The sequence below is a fragment of the Nicotiana sylvestris genome, chromosome 1, assembly GCF_000393655.2.
Source record: "Nicotiana sylvestris chromosome 1, ASM39365v2, whole genome shotgun sequence".
NCBI lineage: Eukaryota > Viridiplantae > Streptophyta > Magnoliopsida > Solanales > Solanaceae > Nicotiana > Nicotiana sylvestris.
Genome location: NC_091057.1, coordinates 143,403,788 through 143,420,956, shown reverse-complemented (window position 1 = coordinate 143,420,956; position 17,169 = coordinate 143,403,788).

The following is a 17,169-nucleotide window of genomic DNA, read 5'->3' as shown; positions in this document are numbered from 1 at the left end:
AAGGAAAGGAGATAGCCAGTGGGGAACACATTAGGCTTTAAAAGGAGTTGAAAGCTACTAGAACTAGAATATGCGGTGAACTCGAGAAAAATAGGCAGCTTCAAGCTGAATTGAAGAGAGTAAAAAGGGATCTTGAGAAATCTCTCAAGTGGACCTGGTCCTCAGATGTTGTCACTGCCATGTACTTCAACAATAGTGGAAACAAGCAGGGTATTGGGTTCCAAAAGGAGAAAACTCCATACAACCCTCACAGCAAGTACGTCACAGTTTCTGATAACTAGCTATGTAACCACTGTGGGAATAATGGGCACTTCAAAGAAAATTGTCAGGCCAGGGCTCAATCTATTCAAAAAAATAAAGTGTTTGCTGACAAAGTGACTACTAACAGGGGATCAGGTACCGCTCGCAAGAAACCAATGTTGCCTGCATGGACTAGAAAAGCCCTTATCTATCCCTTTCATCATAACAAGGGACCCAAACTAGTTTGGGTTCCTAAATCTAACCCATAATTTAGATGTGTAGGGAAACAATGGGAGGAAGCGAACTGCAATAGATCATGGATAGTAGATGCTCAAAGCACATGACTGGAAATACTATGGATTTTCTCTCACTGAAAGCCATGCAAGGAAGGGATATATCTTTTGGAAAATGGAAAGAAGGGGTACATTCTAGGTATGGGGAAGAAAAAAAGGTAGAAGTTCGTGTCTGAGCTGGTGAGAAGAGCTGCTTGAATGCAGTTGATAATGATTCGAAGACATGGCACAAAGGATTGGGGGTACAAGTTTCTCACTTATGGATATATTGATAAAGAAGGACCTGGTCCATGGTCTGTCAAATTCAAAGTTCAAAGAACACGGAGCATACAATTCCTATGGGAATACTGAGCAGGAGAGAAAAACAAAAGTGCATGATCAGACCTCTCCTGAAAAAACAACCCCTATGAGTTGCTCAATGGAAGAAAACCAAAGATAACTCATTTGAGAACCTTTGGATGAAAATGCTATGTTCTCAACAACGGGAAGGACCAGCTTAGGAAGTTTGATACAAAAAGCGATGAAGGAATCCTTCTGGTATACTCCCCTCAAAGCAAAGCCCACAAAGTCTACAACAAAATGGCACACTGTGTGGAAGGAAGTGTTCATGTGCTATTCAATGAGACATCCTCCTCTAAAAACAAGAAAACAGTGATGATTAAGATAATGAACCACTTTTGGTCCCTATGAAATATCTGGAGTTTCAAATGGGAAGGCTGATTTGATGATTAAGATGAAGGAGACAGGTGAGAGAAAATGCAACATCCTCTTCTACTTCTCAAGAGGAACCTGATACTTCCATCATTACCCCTGAAGCAGAAGAAAGAGTTGGAGATGCAGTGCAAGGCACTCCCCAAGTAACAGAACAAGAAGTGCAGGGAAATCCATTTAACTTACCTAGGTTCTCTATAAATCAAACTTCAGTCCTAAATTGGAAGCACAAAAGCTCTCATTCACTTGATAATATAATCACCCCTTGATTCTGGAGTTCAGACAAGATCAAAAACCAAAAATTCCCTAGCCTTCTCAGCATTTCTATCCCAAATAGAACCCAAAAAAATAAAAATAAAAATAAAAATCAAGGAAGCCTTGTAGGATGCAGACTGGATTACTGAAATACAAGAGGAACTACATCAACTTGAAAGAAACAAGGTATGGCACCTGGTACCTAGACCCTCAGACAGAACCATCATAGGGACTAGGTAGGTATTCAGGAATGAGCTGGATGAACATGGAAATGCTACAAGGAACAAAGAAAGTCTTGTTGTCCAAGGATTCAATCAAGAGGAAGGGATCGATAGACTTTTGGCCCAGTAGCTCGCATGGAAGCTATTAGGATCCACATTGCCTTTGCTTTACATATGGAATTTACCTTATTCCAAATGGATGTGAAGAGTGTCTTCCTGAATGGTTTTCTCAAAGAAGAAGTCTATATCAAGCTACCTCCAGGCTTTTGAACGTCATGTACATCCTGAACATATATTCAAATTGGATAAGGCACTGTACGGATTGAAGCATCCCCCTAGAGCATGGTACGAGAGACTATCCAGTTTCTCGTGGAAAATGGCTTCACAAGAGGAAAGATTGACAATACATTGTCTTTGAAGAAACAGGGAAGGAACCTGCTCATTGATCAGATTTGTTTGGATGTCATCATATTTGGAGCTACAACTAACTCATTATGTGAAGAATTTGCCAAACTCATGGGAAGTGAGTTTGAAATAAGTATGATGGGGGAACTGAATGTCTTCTTCGGTCTTCAAGTGAAGCATTCCATAAAGGGAACATGTATCAGTCAGCAGAAATGCATCAAAGAACTCTTGAAAAGGTGTGATATGGAAGCATGGGAATCATTGGATCTCTACTCTACCTTACTGCCAGCAGACTAGGCATTGTATTTAGTATGAGATTATGTGCAAGGTTCCAATCAAATTCTAAGGAATCTCATCTGAAGGCTGCTAAGAGAATTCTGATATTTTAAGGGCACACAGAACCTGGTTCTGTACTATCCTTCAGCTGAAGCAGAATATGTTGTAGTTGCCTCGTGATGTGCTCATTCACTGTGGATCAAGCAAAAATTAGAAGATTTTGTTTCACAGAAGATCAAATTGTACATATCTTCACCAAAGCTCTGAGCAGGGAATACTTTGAGAAACAAGATGGCGCTGGGATTACTTAAACCTAATTGAGAACCTGGTTCTGTTGATATGGCTATGATTGTCACACTAAGGTAAAATTGGCTAAAGTTTTTTCTGACTAGGCCTAACACACATCTATACCATTGAAGGTAAACACGCATGATGATCATAGAAGCTAAAGGTACAGTGTTGAACTTCGAAGGAGAGTTGCAAAAACCCTTTTACAAAAATAGGTCAGGAACCTGGTTCCTGCACCACAGGTTAGTAGTAATGTGTTTTTCGCATGCTTGTTCAAAAAAAAGGATAGCAAAATTAATTCAACTGCCACATCATCCGACTTTTCAGACCAATAGTTCTAAACCATTATCTCCATTTGCATTTTTTAATTTTTCCTTCAGAACTCCCTACCACTTCTCTCACCATGGCCAATGAATAATCGTCTTTTTCTCTTGCCATCAACATCTCCTACATCTCCTCCTCCCTTAACACCATCACCAGAAACCCACTTCTTTACTATCACTGATACTATTGTACCCATACAGGTTGCCTCCTCATCTCCAGTCACCTCTACTCATCCATCAAACCCTGTCTCACTTCCATGTTTTGCAAAACCTACTTCTTATCTGTTCCTGAATCTTAGGGTGAAGAAACTCCATTCTTAGGGAATGAAAGGACTCTAGTGCTTTTTGAGTCTCTGGTTCATGACACCGTCACAAAAGAACTGTTGAAGAACCTGATTCTCTTTTAACTGAAACAAACCAGGTGGTTGTCGAAGAAAGAAGCTTTTGATTTTGCCTTGTAGAAGAGTAAGCAGAGTATTAATAAAAGAAGAAGAAGAAGAAGATGATGAGGTTGATGAAATAAGGGAAGTTGTGGTTGATAAACACATTCCAGTGGTTGAGGTTGATAAAGATGTTATGGAGGAACCTAGTTCCTTAGTGAAAAGATCTACAAAAGGTTGTGGCTGAGAAGGATTTGTTTGAGGGTGACATTATGGCTGTTGCAAGCAAGAATGGAAAGTTAACTGAAATATCTAGAAAACAAAAGTGGAAAACTGTGGGAGGACCTGGTTCAATGAAGACCTTTCTAAGTGACAGTGGCCTTAGGCAGGAGAGTTAACTCAGAAAAAGTCTTGTGGGGTCGCACGCTTTCCAGATAAATCTAGGAGATGGCAGGTATGAGGCAAGTTCTGGACTTAGGCAACTAGTGGAGAACCTGCAGGAGAAACTGCTTGACTACAGTTGTCTGCAACTACCCGCATGGACATAGCTCTCAAAACCATTGCTGCCTCATCTTCCAAGCCTCCCTCTTCTAGTGCCCCCTAGGATCCTTTCAGTGGCCAGTTATCTTTTGCTCTGATGATTTTATGGCTGTTGTTTTTCTTTTTGTTTGTCTTTTTGTGATGGCATGTTGGATTTCATCGTTGCTGCTCATGTTGAAATAGACAAATTTCTTATCAATAAAACAGCTCTTCTTTTGCTTGTACAATGCTTGTTTTCCCTTTTGCTTCTCTTTTCTATCATGATTGTGTGCACATATGTGGCATGAGTTAGCTTTGTTGGACTTCTTTATACCTTTTTGTCTGACTGTGTCTTTTTGTTGATGCCAAAAGAGGGGAAAATAGAGTCAGGGGAACATATAACATATGTCGGGGGGAAGAATAGAGTCAGGGGGAACATATGCAGTAGCGGGTACCTTATCTGGTTAAGTCAAATAGTCAACAATGTTAAAAGTTTGTCATCATCAAAAAGGGAAAAATTGATGGGCTTAAGGTCTTTTAATCTATGTTTTGATGATCTAACAAACATTCTGTCTGGAACCAAATAAAAGACCAAGAATGATAGTAAAAAGTCAGGGGGGAACATATGGGGAAACATGTGTAAGTAAGGTCATAAAGTCAGGGGGAACTTGTGGTCTCTTGTTATTCAATCTGGTTCTCTGAACTCTAACTCCTCATTTTCAATGCTAAGTTTATCATCATCAAAAAGGGGGAATTGATAGGTTTTTAATATCTTTGCCTTGTGTTTTGATGATCTAACAAACTTAATATCAAGAACCAGATAGGGAACTTGACTCACTTGGATTACACTGCATCTAACGGATTCCAGCCAAATGTGAACTTGCTACAGCTTTAGGAGGTAGGAACCCAGACAAGGACCTAATACTTTTGTGGGTTCCTCACAGCAGAACAAAGTCAATTAGACACAGTTGGAAATGAAGATTTTTTCGCACTGCACTGTTTCCAGCGCCCACTCATTCTCTGATCAACTAAAGTACAATGATTCAAGTTACTCAACTCAAGACAATCTAAGTAGTGTGCATAAGTACCAGATCAGGAACCTGATCCCTTGGTGCTCCCCTGACAGAAGTACAAGTCAACTATACAGCTGGGTCGCAACTGCAGAAAGTGACTGTCCACAACTATATAAAGAGGAACACAACAGGGACCTGATCCGTTAGGGTTCTCTGACAGAAGTACAAGTCAACAATATAGCTGGAACACAACTGAGTCACTGTCCGCAACTGTACAAAGAGGAACACAACAGGGACCTGGTCCCTTAGGGTTCTCTAACAGAAGTACAAAGTCAACTACAGCTGGAAAGCAACTGCATAAAGTGACTTCCTGCAACAGTACAGCAGACAGAGCAATAGATAGTGCAACAATCACTTTCCATTGAGATTGGACATCATCATTGTGAATTGACATCACTAATGTAATGTCTTGTGTAGTATAAACCTCATGCAAGGTACAAGATTCTGGTTCAACACTTGCAAATACAAAAACAAAAATTCTCTCACGTGCTCAAGAACCTCTCTCAAGAACAAAGCTGTTTTAACCTCAAGGACCTGATCCAAGATCGAAGACATCTTAAGTCCTTAGGCTGTTGAGTCTTTGTTATGTGTTCTTCATTGTAATTCCTAGTGAGCTTTCTTAGAAGCGTTCTCTTAGGAATAAACCAAAATTCGTAAACTTCTGAGTTTATGTTGTGACTAGGGATAGTCATAAGCAAAAGCCTTTGTAACCGTAGTGCGACAAAGTGGCTTGTGGTAGAAACATCACAAGTTAGTCAAAGCCTTTGTAACCGTAGTGGAATCTAATGATGTGAAAAATTTTGAGTTTCGAGAAGTGGGTCTGGAGTTCGGTTTTTTGCTAATTTCGGAATTTTTGGTATTTTCGATTGTTTTCGCTTGGGCTTTGTTCCCTTAGCATATTATGAAGTATTCGTTCTGATTTTGAATAGATTCGACGCGCGTGGAGGCCGATTCGAGAGGCAAAGGCTTCGCGAGCTAGAGAGTTAGCCGGTTCGAGGTGAGTAATGATTGTGAGCACGTGATTTTTGTTTTACGCGACAATCACTCCAAAAGAAATAAAAATAATAACAAATGGTCTTGTTGTACAATTTTTGGATTTTTACGTGGCATTTTGTTAGTTATTTGTGATCTTGCCCGTGTTTATTTTATTCAAACAAAATATAAAAAATATATGTCGTGTGGACCGTAATCCGTTTATTAAAAGAAAAATAAAAAAATGCATCTTTTATTCTATTTTTGTCATTAAGTGATGTTAGTGTAATTAAATGTTAATTGTGTGATAATTGTTGTTCAATGTTTTATATAGTATTATTTGGCAAATTAATTTAAGAAATTAAAAAAAAGGAGAAGGATTTTCGGATCAGGCCAGTCCAAGTCAAAACAAAACAGGCCCAAAACTGAACCAAATCAAGCCCAAAACCTGTGTTTTGCCCGGTCCAAACTAGCTGACCCTAGGGGCGTCCAAACGACGTAGTTTTGATCTGGTCTGATCTGGGTCGTTGATCTCAGAATGATCAACAGCCAAGATCACATCCCCATACCCGCATACAGACTCGACCCGTTCAACCTCCAACCCAACCCAACCCGTGGCGTTTGAAACGACACCGTTCCCCACTAATTGAAAGATCCTGGCCTTTCATCTCACCTCATCCGATGGCCAGGATCTATTCAATCTTTAACTATATAAATCCAAACTCATACCCCACCCCCTATCCAAACACCCCTGCCTTTAGTTCATCCCCACCACAGGCCATAACCCACGGAACCCTAGCCGCCCCCTTTCCCTTCACCATTAATCCCGGCGGCATGGACGCCGGTGACCCCCACCTTAACACCATAGATGCACCTCACCATCCTGAACCCAAATCCACCAACCACTTAGCTCGAATCCCCTCCCACCTTCTCGAATCTTCATTTGAAGATTCGAGTCGGACCTTGACTTACACCGATCTACCCCAGCTTCACACCAGACAGTCCCCGGACCTCCTCGTGACCAAACCATGCTTGGTTTGGTCCGAATCTAACCAAGGAAACCCAAATCTGCCCTCTAAGAACCCTAGGAATCCTCATGCCCGGTCTGTGTCCGTTTGAGCCGAGTGATTAGGGTCTAATGGACCTTAATCGAAGTGTTCTCAGTTGAGAACACTTCGATTAAAGTCCGTTCAACCCCAAGAAAGATCTATTCAAATCCAAGCTAAGGTTTTCTGATTTTTCAAAGTTTAAGGTAATTTTTGTTTTCTTTATCAGTTCGTTTTGTCTGTTGTATTTGAATGTCTATTTAGGTGTCCAAATGTTTTGTTTAATTTATGTTTTGAATGTTTATCAACTATTGTTGTCCACTTTGCCCGGACCTCTGTATATGGCCAAGTCTTTCTTCATTCACTGATAATGTGTGTATTGTGTAAATTGCATAGTCGATTAAATTTGAAATTGGTCATTTAATTAGTTCCCAAGGTCGTCTTTATTTTGACAGTACAATCTGAACCCCTGATCGATACTATTTGATTCCAATCCTTAGCTGTTAATTGTATATGTTATAATTAGTATAGTCAATTCGATACGTGTCGTCGAATAGTTTCAGCTGTTTGAATGATAACAATTGGATCTGTTCTTGCTGAACATTGTTTGAATCAAAATTGAGGATCGAGTATAGCTACTTATATTTGTTGATTTGAATCAGAAACTTAAGGATTTGGTTTGTAACCGCAGTCTGAATTGGTGGCATGTGCATTTGTGCACAACATGTGCATAAAGGCCCTTTTTAGATTAAAATAGTTTGACAGCATATGCTGTCAGATTATATTCTTGCTGCCCCTGTCTGCTTTTAGTTTAATAAAATGTTAAAGGGGACTGTCAGGGAATATCATGGGAGGGGTTTGTTAATTTTAAAAGATGAGTGGAAAAACCACAGACCACATGGGAGGGGACCTGAATGTGTTTAACAGACTGTAAAGGGTTGATTGCTAGGCTATAAAAAACAGGTAGAACTTCCATTAGAGGGGACTGGAATTTTGGAAAAGAAAAACACAGACAGATTTTAGACTGAAAAATTTAGACTGTGGCAGGAGATTGATTTTTAGAAGGCATAGATACAGAGAGATATCACAGAATATGCATATACAGACACATACACAATAGAGAAAAACATACAAAAAATCAGAAACTGTTTCTTCCTACTGTTGTTTGGGTTTCATTTGTTCAACCTGTTCAATCAATCCTGATTTTCTTGCAAGTCTCGACTAAGTCTATTTTTTGGTTTGCATTGTTTGTTCTCCTGGACTTGGTCTTGTCTTGGAGCATTGTTTCTACTGCACTGTGTGCTGCTGTTGTTTTGTTACTACTTGTTCTATCGGCTATAGTTGCACCTTGCTCTGGGATTTGTCCTGTTGTTATCTGCTGTTACTGCTGCTGCATTTGTTGCCATTGTTACTCTGCTGACTTCTCTTCTTCTTCAACTGTAAACACTTCCAGGTACACACTTCTGAAACCATGTGTTGTTGAAAGCTTGAAGTTTTGAAGCAGAAATAAAGAAATGAATGTTGTTTACTTCACAATGCTGGTGTTCAAAATATAGCCATAGTTTGAATGATAAGTTGGCCTGCATTTGTTTAACTTCAAACTGCAATTGCTTTGTATGAATTAACATACATTCTGATTGAGATGAACTATTAGATAACATTGTTTGTTAGATCAGACGTATTTTAATGCATATAACCATTGGGTCTTGATTTAGTTATGACATTATAACATAGAATCATGGCAAGCATCTGTATGTATTTTGTCTAGACCTCTGAACTGTCAAATCTGTTGTATTTGGTTCCATTTGACTTTAGGATAAATGTATCCCAAACAAATTCTCATGTGGTTACGTAAAAGTTTGGCCATGTACGCCAACTCTCTTGTTAGACTACTTGTTCCGATATAGGTTCGATATGGGCTTCGATATAGATTCACTGTTTCGAAATAATGCGATGACTTTTGAGGAAAACTAATAGGCATTTTTGAGTTCAATTAGTAGTAGTTTTCCTAATAAACAGATGATTTCATTAATCAAGCCCAAATAAGCTAGTTTTAAAATTCAAATTTGAAGGTCGTTTAATGTAAGTTTAGTATATGTTATTAGTTTGCTTGCAATCTCCCTTAGCAAATTAACAAGCGTATTCACTCGTTGAAGACAAGGCATGAGGTAACTCTCACCTCGTAAACAACCAATCAGGTAATCAAACAAAATTCGAATTCGGCAAACATAGTAAAGATTTAGCATGTAGTTGCTTAAACAAGTGAATTTGGTATCTTCTTTCTTTTATTTTTTAGAGACAAACGTAATAGAAATGTAGTCACTTTAGGACATCCTTTTTTTAAAAAGTAATGAGACGAGCCTCGTCAAATAAAGATACACATTGCGGGGCCCTCAATAATTGATCATAATAAACACATAGAATTCGGGACAGGCCGTTTAGCGAATTTTACGGCCTTCCCAAAATAACAATACGCTAGTTGCTTTAGGCGCACCTTTAATAATTTAACCTTCTTAAACACGGGTGCACATTGATGTGACCCAAATCCGAATCTCAACGGAGTCAAAATGTGTCGACGACCACGGGTGCATTGATTGTGACGTGGTTCGAGATGCATTTTCACGACGTTGCAATTCTATAAAAATAAATGATAATAATAAAAGCGGTTTAAACTTAATAAAAGCACATAAGTCACAACATGTATTTAAATCAGATATTTAGCCATTATAACAATTTAAGCGACCGTGCTAGAACCACGGGATTCGAGGGTGCCTAACACCTTCCCTCGGGTCAACAGAATTCCTTACTTAGAATTTCTGGTTCGCAGACTTCATTTGGAAAAGTCGAAAATTTCCTCGATTTGGGATTCAAGATAAACCGGTGACTTGGGACACCAAAAACCAAACCTTTCCCAAGTGGCGACTCTGAATTAAATAAATAATCTCATTTCGAATATTGTCACTTAAATTGGAAAAACTCCCTCGCGCATCTAACCCTTCGGGGCTGGGCGCGCAAAAAGGAGGTGTGGCAGCTCTGGAGACTCCGCTGGGGATTAAGCTCCCAGAACCATTGGTTCAGGGTTCAAGAATTCGAGCTTAGAATAATTGTTATATTTGGCTTTATTATCTGATGTTTATTACGTGTTTTGACATAACGTGCTAAAAGTTGTCTTTTACCGCTTTGATATTATCTGAAATGTATATAAACTGTGCCGAACCCTTCTCTCTTCACCACCGGGGAGAAGCTCGCTGGTCGAGGCTCCCTATTCTGTTAGTGTCAATACCTGAAATAAGAAAGAGGACGGATAAGTTACGAAGCCGGACGGCCTTTTGGTTCCCGGTAAGTTGCCCCTCCTCGACTCGAGTTGTCCGCTCGGGTACACAGTCTAGAACATCTACCCAGGTTATAAACCTAGTATAACGAAACCTCATGCCGGATCCCTAGTAGGAACGCTTATCTGCATCATGTTGCATTTGACATAGGGGACTCAACACCGGGGTTGGGTCCGTCTAGGACAGGCAACCTGGAATGAAAAGACCATCCTATTGTATCCCGTTTGTTTTGCGCATCTATTTGCGTCAGAACTGCATGTTGACCGGTTTCCGAAAAAATTTCAAAAAAAAAAAAGAATAGCAGGGTAGGGAGATAATTACTTATTCTTTTGAAAAAAAAACCAATGTCCGAGTAATGTCAAAACCTCATCGGAATTTTCTTAAAAAAATTTATATATAAAAAAAATGAAAACAAAGCTTGTCTTTCAGTTTGACAATTCCTTTTAATCACTTTCAAAATCCAAAATATATATAAATAAAAAAAATCAAAAAAAAAAATTGTTTCATTTGTAGTACCTCTTTAAAAGATTTTCGAAATTTCAAAAAAAAATGAAAAAAAAGGGAAGTTTAAAATGTATAAGTATTTCCTTGGTCTCTTTTCAAAAAATAAATAATAAAAAAAACATATAACAAAATTCCAGAAAAAATAGTTATTCCTCTTTTCTTTAAAGGATTTTATTTTTGTTTCCCCTATTTTGATCCGACCGAACTACGCCGGTTTGATTCTCACACGGTGTGAGATACGTAGGCAACTCTCATCGGGTCCAACCTCCCATTTTGCAAAAAAAAATCTTTTAAAAAAAAGATCTAGATAATTTTAATTTTTGAGTCTAATAAAGGTTTTTTTTTAATCACCCTAAATAAATGTGCAGGATGAGCACGATACAAAATGAACCTTTTTCAATAATGACCAAGATCCCTTTTGAGTTGCGATTATGGTGGAACGACTTAGGCAAGGAGGGGCAAAGTAAAGTAAGGAAATATCTGAAAAATCTCCCGGATTTACTAGACATTCAGCCTCGGGGCGATATTATCAGATCATTGGTCACTTACTGGGATTCGGCGCACAATGTATTTCATTTCTCAGACTTCGAGCTCACCCCGACTTTGGAAGAAATAGCGGGATACATTGGGGGTGATGAAGCTCCGTTAAGGTTCAAATACTTGATTGCACCTAGGGCCGTCACGGTACACCGGTTTCTGGATTTCCTGAAAATACCCCGAACATTTCACCATCCAGATCTTGCCAAAGGTTTCTGCAGTCTCCACCTCATGTATGCTAGATACGGTCACGAGGGCGGGTTCAATAAGCCGGATTTCAAACTGTGTAGCAAAGGCAACCGACAAAAGTGGGACGAACACAGGCTGTTAGCTTTTATGACAGCCTTCTTGGGTCTTATAGTGTTCCCGAGGAAGGACGGAAACATCGATCTAAAAATAACTGGGGTCGTCAGTACTTTGCTTACCCAAGATAAAAGTACTCTGGCGCCTATGATTATGGCTGACATTTTTCGGGCTCTCACTACTTGTCGAGCCAGGGGCGACATTTTCGAAGGATGTAACCTACTGTTGCAAATATGGATGACCGATCATTTATGCCACCGCTCCCCGCTCTTGGGTTACGGTTCGCCCGAAAAAACTTGTATTGGAGAATTCTACACAAGAATCAAAGGGTTCAATTTACCTGAGGGAGTCACATCATGGACCTCATTTCTCCGAACTCTCACTGCTAGCCAAATCCAGTGGACGCTCGGATGGTCGCCTATTGAGGAAATCATATACATGCCGGCAACCAGGCCCCACTTTCTGTTGATGGGACTTAAAAGCATCCAACCCTATGCACCATATCGGGTTTTGAGGCAACTTGGGAGATATCAAGTGGTGCCGAAAGATGAAGATCTGAGTACCCAAGTGATTGAAATCAGTCCGGACGGTCGTTTACCCGAAGAAGAAGTTCGCCAAATCTGGAGTGAGTGCAACATCTGACAGCAAGCACTTGTGTGATGGATATAGCAAAAGGGGAAGTTGCCCTAGGGTATCACGCTTGGTTCAGAGGCGACCTCTCTTGCAAAATACCAGCTAAGAGACCGCATCTCAAAGATTTTGTAGAATCGTCCCAAGGGCAATGGAACTGGTTAGCAAAAGAAAAGGGGTATCGGGCAGAGATCGGTGATTTGAAGCTATAAATTGACAGTCTGAAATTCAATAACAGCATACAAATCGCGGCGGATCGAAGCGAAAAGAATAAATTGGTCCAAGAGAATGAAGAACTTAAGGCCCAAATCCAAAAATTGAGATTTTCTCTTGATGAACAGCCTAGAAGTCGATCAGACCAGCAGTTGATTAAGGGTTTAAAAAGAGAAGTCACGGAATGGCGAGATGGTTTAGAAGAATATGAAAAGTTTATGGAAAAGCTCAAGGCACAGTGGGGAACAAGAGTAGAGAAACATCACCGATACTTGAACCAATTGAAACGCGACCACGAGAAAACTGTTGCCAAAATGAAGAGAGAGATGGCTATACTTGAGATCAAAGCAGTTAATCAGGCCAAGGACTTCCAAATTGAGAGCAGATACTGGTATGACCTGTTAGCCCAGATGAAGTTAGAAGTACGGCGACTGAAGAATCAGCATATACAGGATTCTCAGGTATTCAAGATGTGTAGCGATCAGATAAAACGCCTACTCATAGAGAAGAAGCAAACCAGAGATAGGATCAAGGCCATTGCCCATGCCATCACCAGACGATGTCTACGATGTGAGAACATGACCAGCGTTACCGTCCTCTCGGCAGTGATGGGTTATGTCAAGCAGACCATGCATGAGCTGGAGCCGCTTGAGAGGGATCTCACACCTAGGACCGCGGCGAGGTCGAATGATGCCCCGCGGGCACCAATGTTCAAAACCATAATGTACTCATAAGTCGAGCATCTTCTGCCTGTTTTTCCCATCAGTTTGTTTTAGTCTATTTGAGTCTAGGTTTATTTTCAAAGTTTGCTCTTTCTTTTGCAAAATGTAGTTTGTAATAGACCGTTTCAACAATAAAAAGGTGTGCTTCTTTTACGCTCATTTGTGTTTTTGAACTACGTAATGATCTGATTCACGTGGCATCGTGATACGTAGGCAATACTCATCGGATCCGGTCGCGGTTTAACCAAAGAGAAAAATTGAAAAAAAAAAGGGAAAATAATAAAAAGCCTAAAAGAATGCCGGAATGACACATGGTTTCGTCGCAAACATGTAGGAATCCATTTAACTGTATAGGTGCATCATGCCCCAACGTGAGATTGCCTATCTGTTATTTGATTCGAATTAACCGTTCGTTTGTCGTTGAGTTCCTTCCAGGTTTTTGGAAAAGGCGGTTGGTTTGGTGAAAGTCTGGCCTCGCACTCATACTTCACGAGGTCGAAAGGGAGTGTTCAATTACCTATTGTTAAGATAGGAGGCAGTGCTCACACTTACTTCACAAGGTCAAAAGGAAGTATAGAAATGTCTTCGGAAATTCCGTTGCAAACAATCCCTGTTTCCGAGGAAAGTTCTATCTCGGCCGTCCTCACGCCCGAATCTGCAACTGCGGAGGAAAATAGAATCTTGTGGCTTCGCATGCTGGAAATGCTTAATGACTGGAATAATGGAAAAGAGCCACCAAGCATCGTCCCTGGATTCCCTGAGTTATTCTCCTTGACAAGCAGGATTTCTGATGTCCCCATAAGCTATCCTGCTGTCCCATTCGGATACCCAGCCATTTCAGCCTTCTCTGCTGTATCGCCCTCTGAGTCTCATCCTTGAGTGTCAACGATGGATGTAAACACAAATATCTTCACTGCACCACCTTGCCCGATCACGGCACAACCTGCTGCATACAAGCCGACTTTTGACTCATCCTCGTTTACATTCCAAGCCCCATCTTTCTCAATGGAACCAAGTAGGTTCTCCACCAGCACTAATCCTCCACAGCCTCAGTGCGATCTTGCACCTGGGCAGGATCAGAACCCCAGAATTGCTGAACAAAATGAGATGGCCAAAAGAATGAGAAGCCTTGAACAGAGATTGAAGAATATGCAAGGTTTGAGCGGACAGAAAAGCGTCTCTTACGTCGACCTATGCATGTTCCCTCACGTACACCTACCAGTGGGTTTCAAGACCCCAAAGTTTGAGAAGTACGATGGGCACGGTGACCCCATTGCTCACCTCAAGAAATATTGCAACCAATTAAGGGGAGCCGGCGGAAAAGAGGAATTGCTAATGGCATATTTCGGGGAAAGTCTGGTAGGAATAGCCTCGGAATGGTACATGGACCAGGACATGTCCCGATGGCATGTCTGGGATGATCTCGCTAGAGATTTTGTGAGACAATTCCAGTATAACATCGACATCGCACCAGACCGAAATTCTCTGTCGAAACTTGAAGAAGAAACCTTCAGAAAGCTTCAGAGAGTATGCTATTAAGTGGCGCGAGCAGGCGTCGAGGGTGAAGCCTCCCATGGATGAGGTGGAAATGGTCACTACTTTTCTCCAGGCTCAAGAGTCTGACTATTTCCAAAACATGATGTCAGCCATGGGAAAGCCGTTCGCAGAAGCAATTAAGATTGGAGAGATGGTGGAGAACGGGCTAAAAACGGGTAGGATTTTGAGTCAAGCAGCCATAAGGGAAACCTCCCAAGCCGTCCAAAGCGGGTCTGGAGGAATGGCAAGAGGGAAGAAAAAGGAGGAAACGGCTATGGCAGCATCAGAAGCAAGGGAATATCGTAATTTCAGGCCCCGTTTTCCGGAAAGGACCTCGCAACACTACTACCCCCACTCAAACGCGGCATATCCCCCTCAACCCTACATGGTCATGAACACCCAGCCTTATGTCCATCCGTCGCACCAAGCCAATCGAGGCCAAGCTCCACCTCCCAGAAATCAGCCTCCGTACCGCAACCACTACAACCCACAGCCTCCTCAAAATAATTTCCGCCCTCAGGAACTACCTAGAAGGCGTACTTTCACGCCCATCGGTGAGCCATACTCTACTTTGTTCCCGAAGCTAGTCCAGTTGGGTTTCCTGCAGCTAGTCCCTCAGACAAGGCACAACCCGGCGTCACCTTCTTACAAAGCCGGTGTCAGATGCGCCTATCATTCAGGGGCCAAGGGGAACGATACAAATGACTGTTGGTCATTGAGAAGAGTGGTCGAGAATTTAATAGAGCAAGGGAAAATAGTGCTAAGGGACGAGGAGGTCCCAAATGTGACTAACAATCCATTACCTGCTCACAATAATGGGCCGCTGATCGGAATGATTTGCGAAGACAAAGAATTTGACCCTGCTTTGAAAGTTATAATCGCCATTGTTGACGCAGGGAAAAGCCTGAAACAGCCCAGAAACCAGAAAAAGGGGAAAAGGCCAATACTGTAAAGTGCGAGCCCGAAAAGAAGGTGGAGAAGAAGGCGGTGCCTGTGAAGAATGGAGTTCTTTACATCCCACGGGGTCGAGCAGAGAAGCCGCAGAGCTTCGAGGTCAAAAGGGCAAAACCTATGTACGTACCGAAAGGGGCCTATGTGGTCCGGGGGACGATTCAACCATCTCGGCTGAATGAGCCAGTGGTTATCGGACGCGTGCCACAAAAGCCAATGACAAACCCGTCCACAGTGCCTTGGAACTATCAGAGGACGTTGGTAACGTACAAAGGTAAAGAAGTCACGGGAGAACTTCCGGAAAATACTTTCGTTGGAAGGTATTCAAACACCCAAGTGTTGAACAACGCCACACGGAGACGCTTCCCACCAAAGAAGCCGGTAAGCGTTAAAGAGGCGGAATTTTTCTTCCAACAAATGAAAATGCCAGACTACGAAGTAGTAGATCAACTGTGCAAGTGCCCTGAGCAAGTATCCATGCTATCTCTGCTAATGAGGTCAACCGAGCATCAAAAGATCTTACTCAAGACCTTGAATGAAGCATACGTACCAGTAGAAACCTCAGTTGAACAATTGGAACGGATGACGGAGAGGTTCTTTGCCATCAACCAAGTCTCTTTCAGCAAGAACGATCTACCCCCAGAGGGAGCGGCACACAATAAAGCCTTGCATCTAACAGTTAAATGTGAAGGCTACTACGTCAAGCGGGTGATGTTGGATGGGGGTTCAGGTGTTGACATTTTTCCGCTCTCCACACTACAGAGAATGGAAATTGGGACCGGAAGAATCCGCCCCAATAATGTCTGTGTAAGGGCTTTTGACGGCATCAAGAGAGACTCCCTTGGGGAAGTAGATTTGATATTGACCATAGGGCCAGTGGAGTTTGAGGTAACTTTCCAAGTGCTTGACATGGATACGTCCTACAATTTCCTCCTCGGCAGGCCTTGGATTCATGCGGCTGGAGCTGTGCCTTCCACTCTTCACCAGATGGTGAAGTTTGAGTACGAAGACCGAGAGATTGTGGTCCATGGAGAAGATGAGCATGCTATTTATCGGGACCCATCCATCCCATATCTTGAACCAAGAGAAGGGAGTGAACACACGGTCTATCAAGCTTTCGAGATTGTGTTAGCAGAGTAGCATGAAGAGGGAAAACCTTGTCCCCAACCTTTCTTGTCTAACGCCTCGGTTATGGTGGCTAAAGAGATGATCCGGCACGGATTCAGGCCAGGAAAAGGGCTCGGACGAACATTGCAGGGAATAACGGAACCCATCACCCTGCCTTCCGCCAAAAAAAATTTTGGGATAGGTTTTCAACCCACTCCAGAAGATGAAGAATGGGCGAAGAAAAGGAAGAATAAGGGGTGGAAATTGCCTCGGCCGCTGCCGGATTTATATGAAACTTTCGTCGGACCAAGATACACTGAAGAAGAAGACGA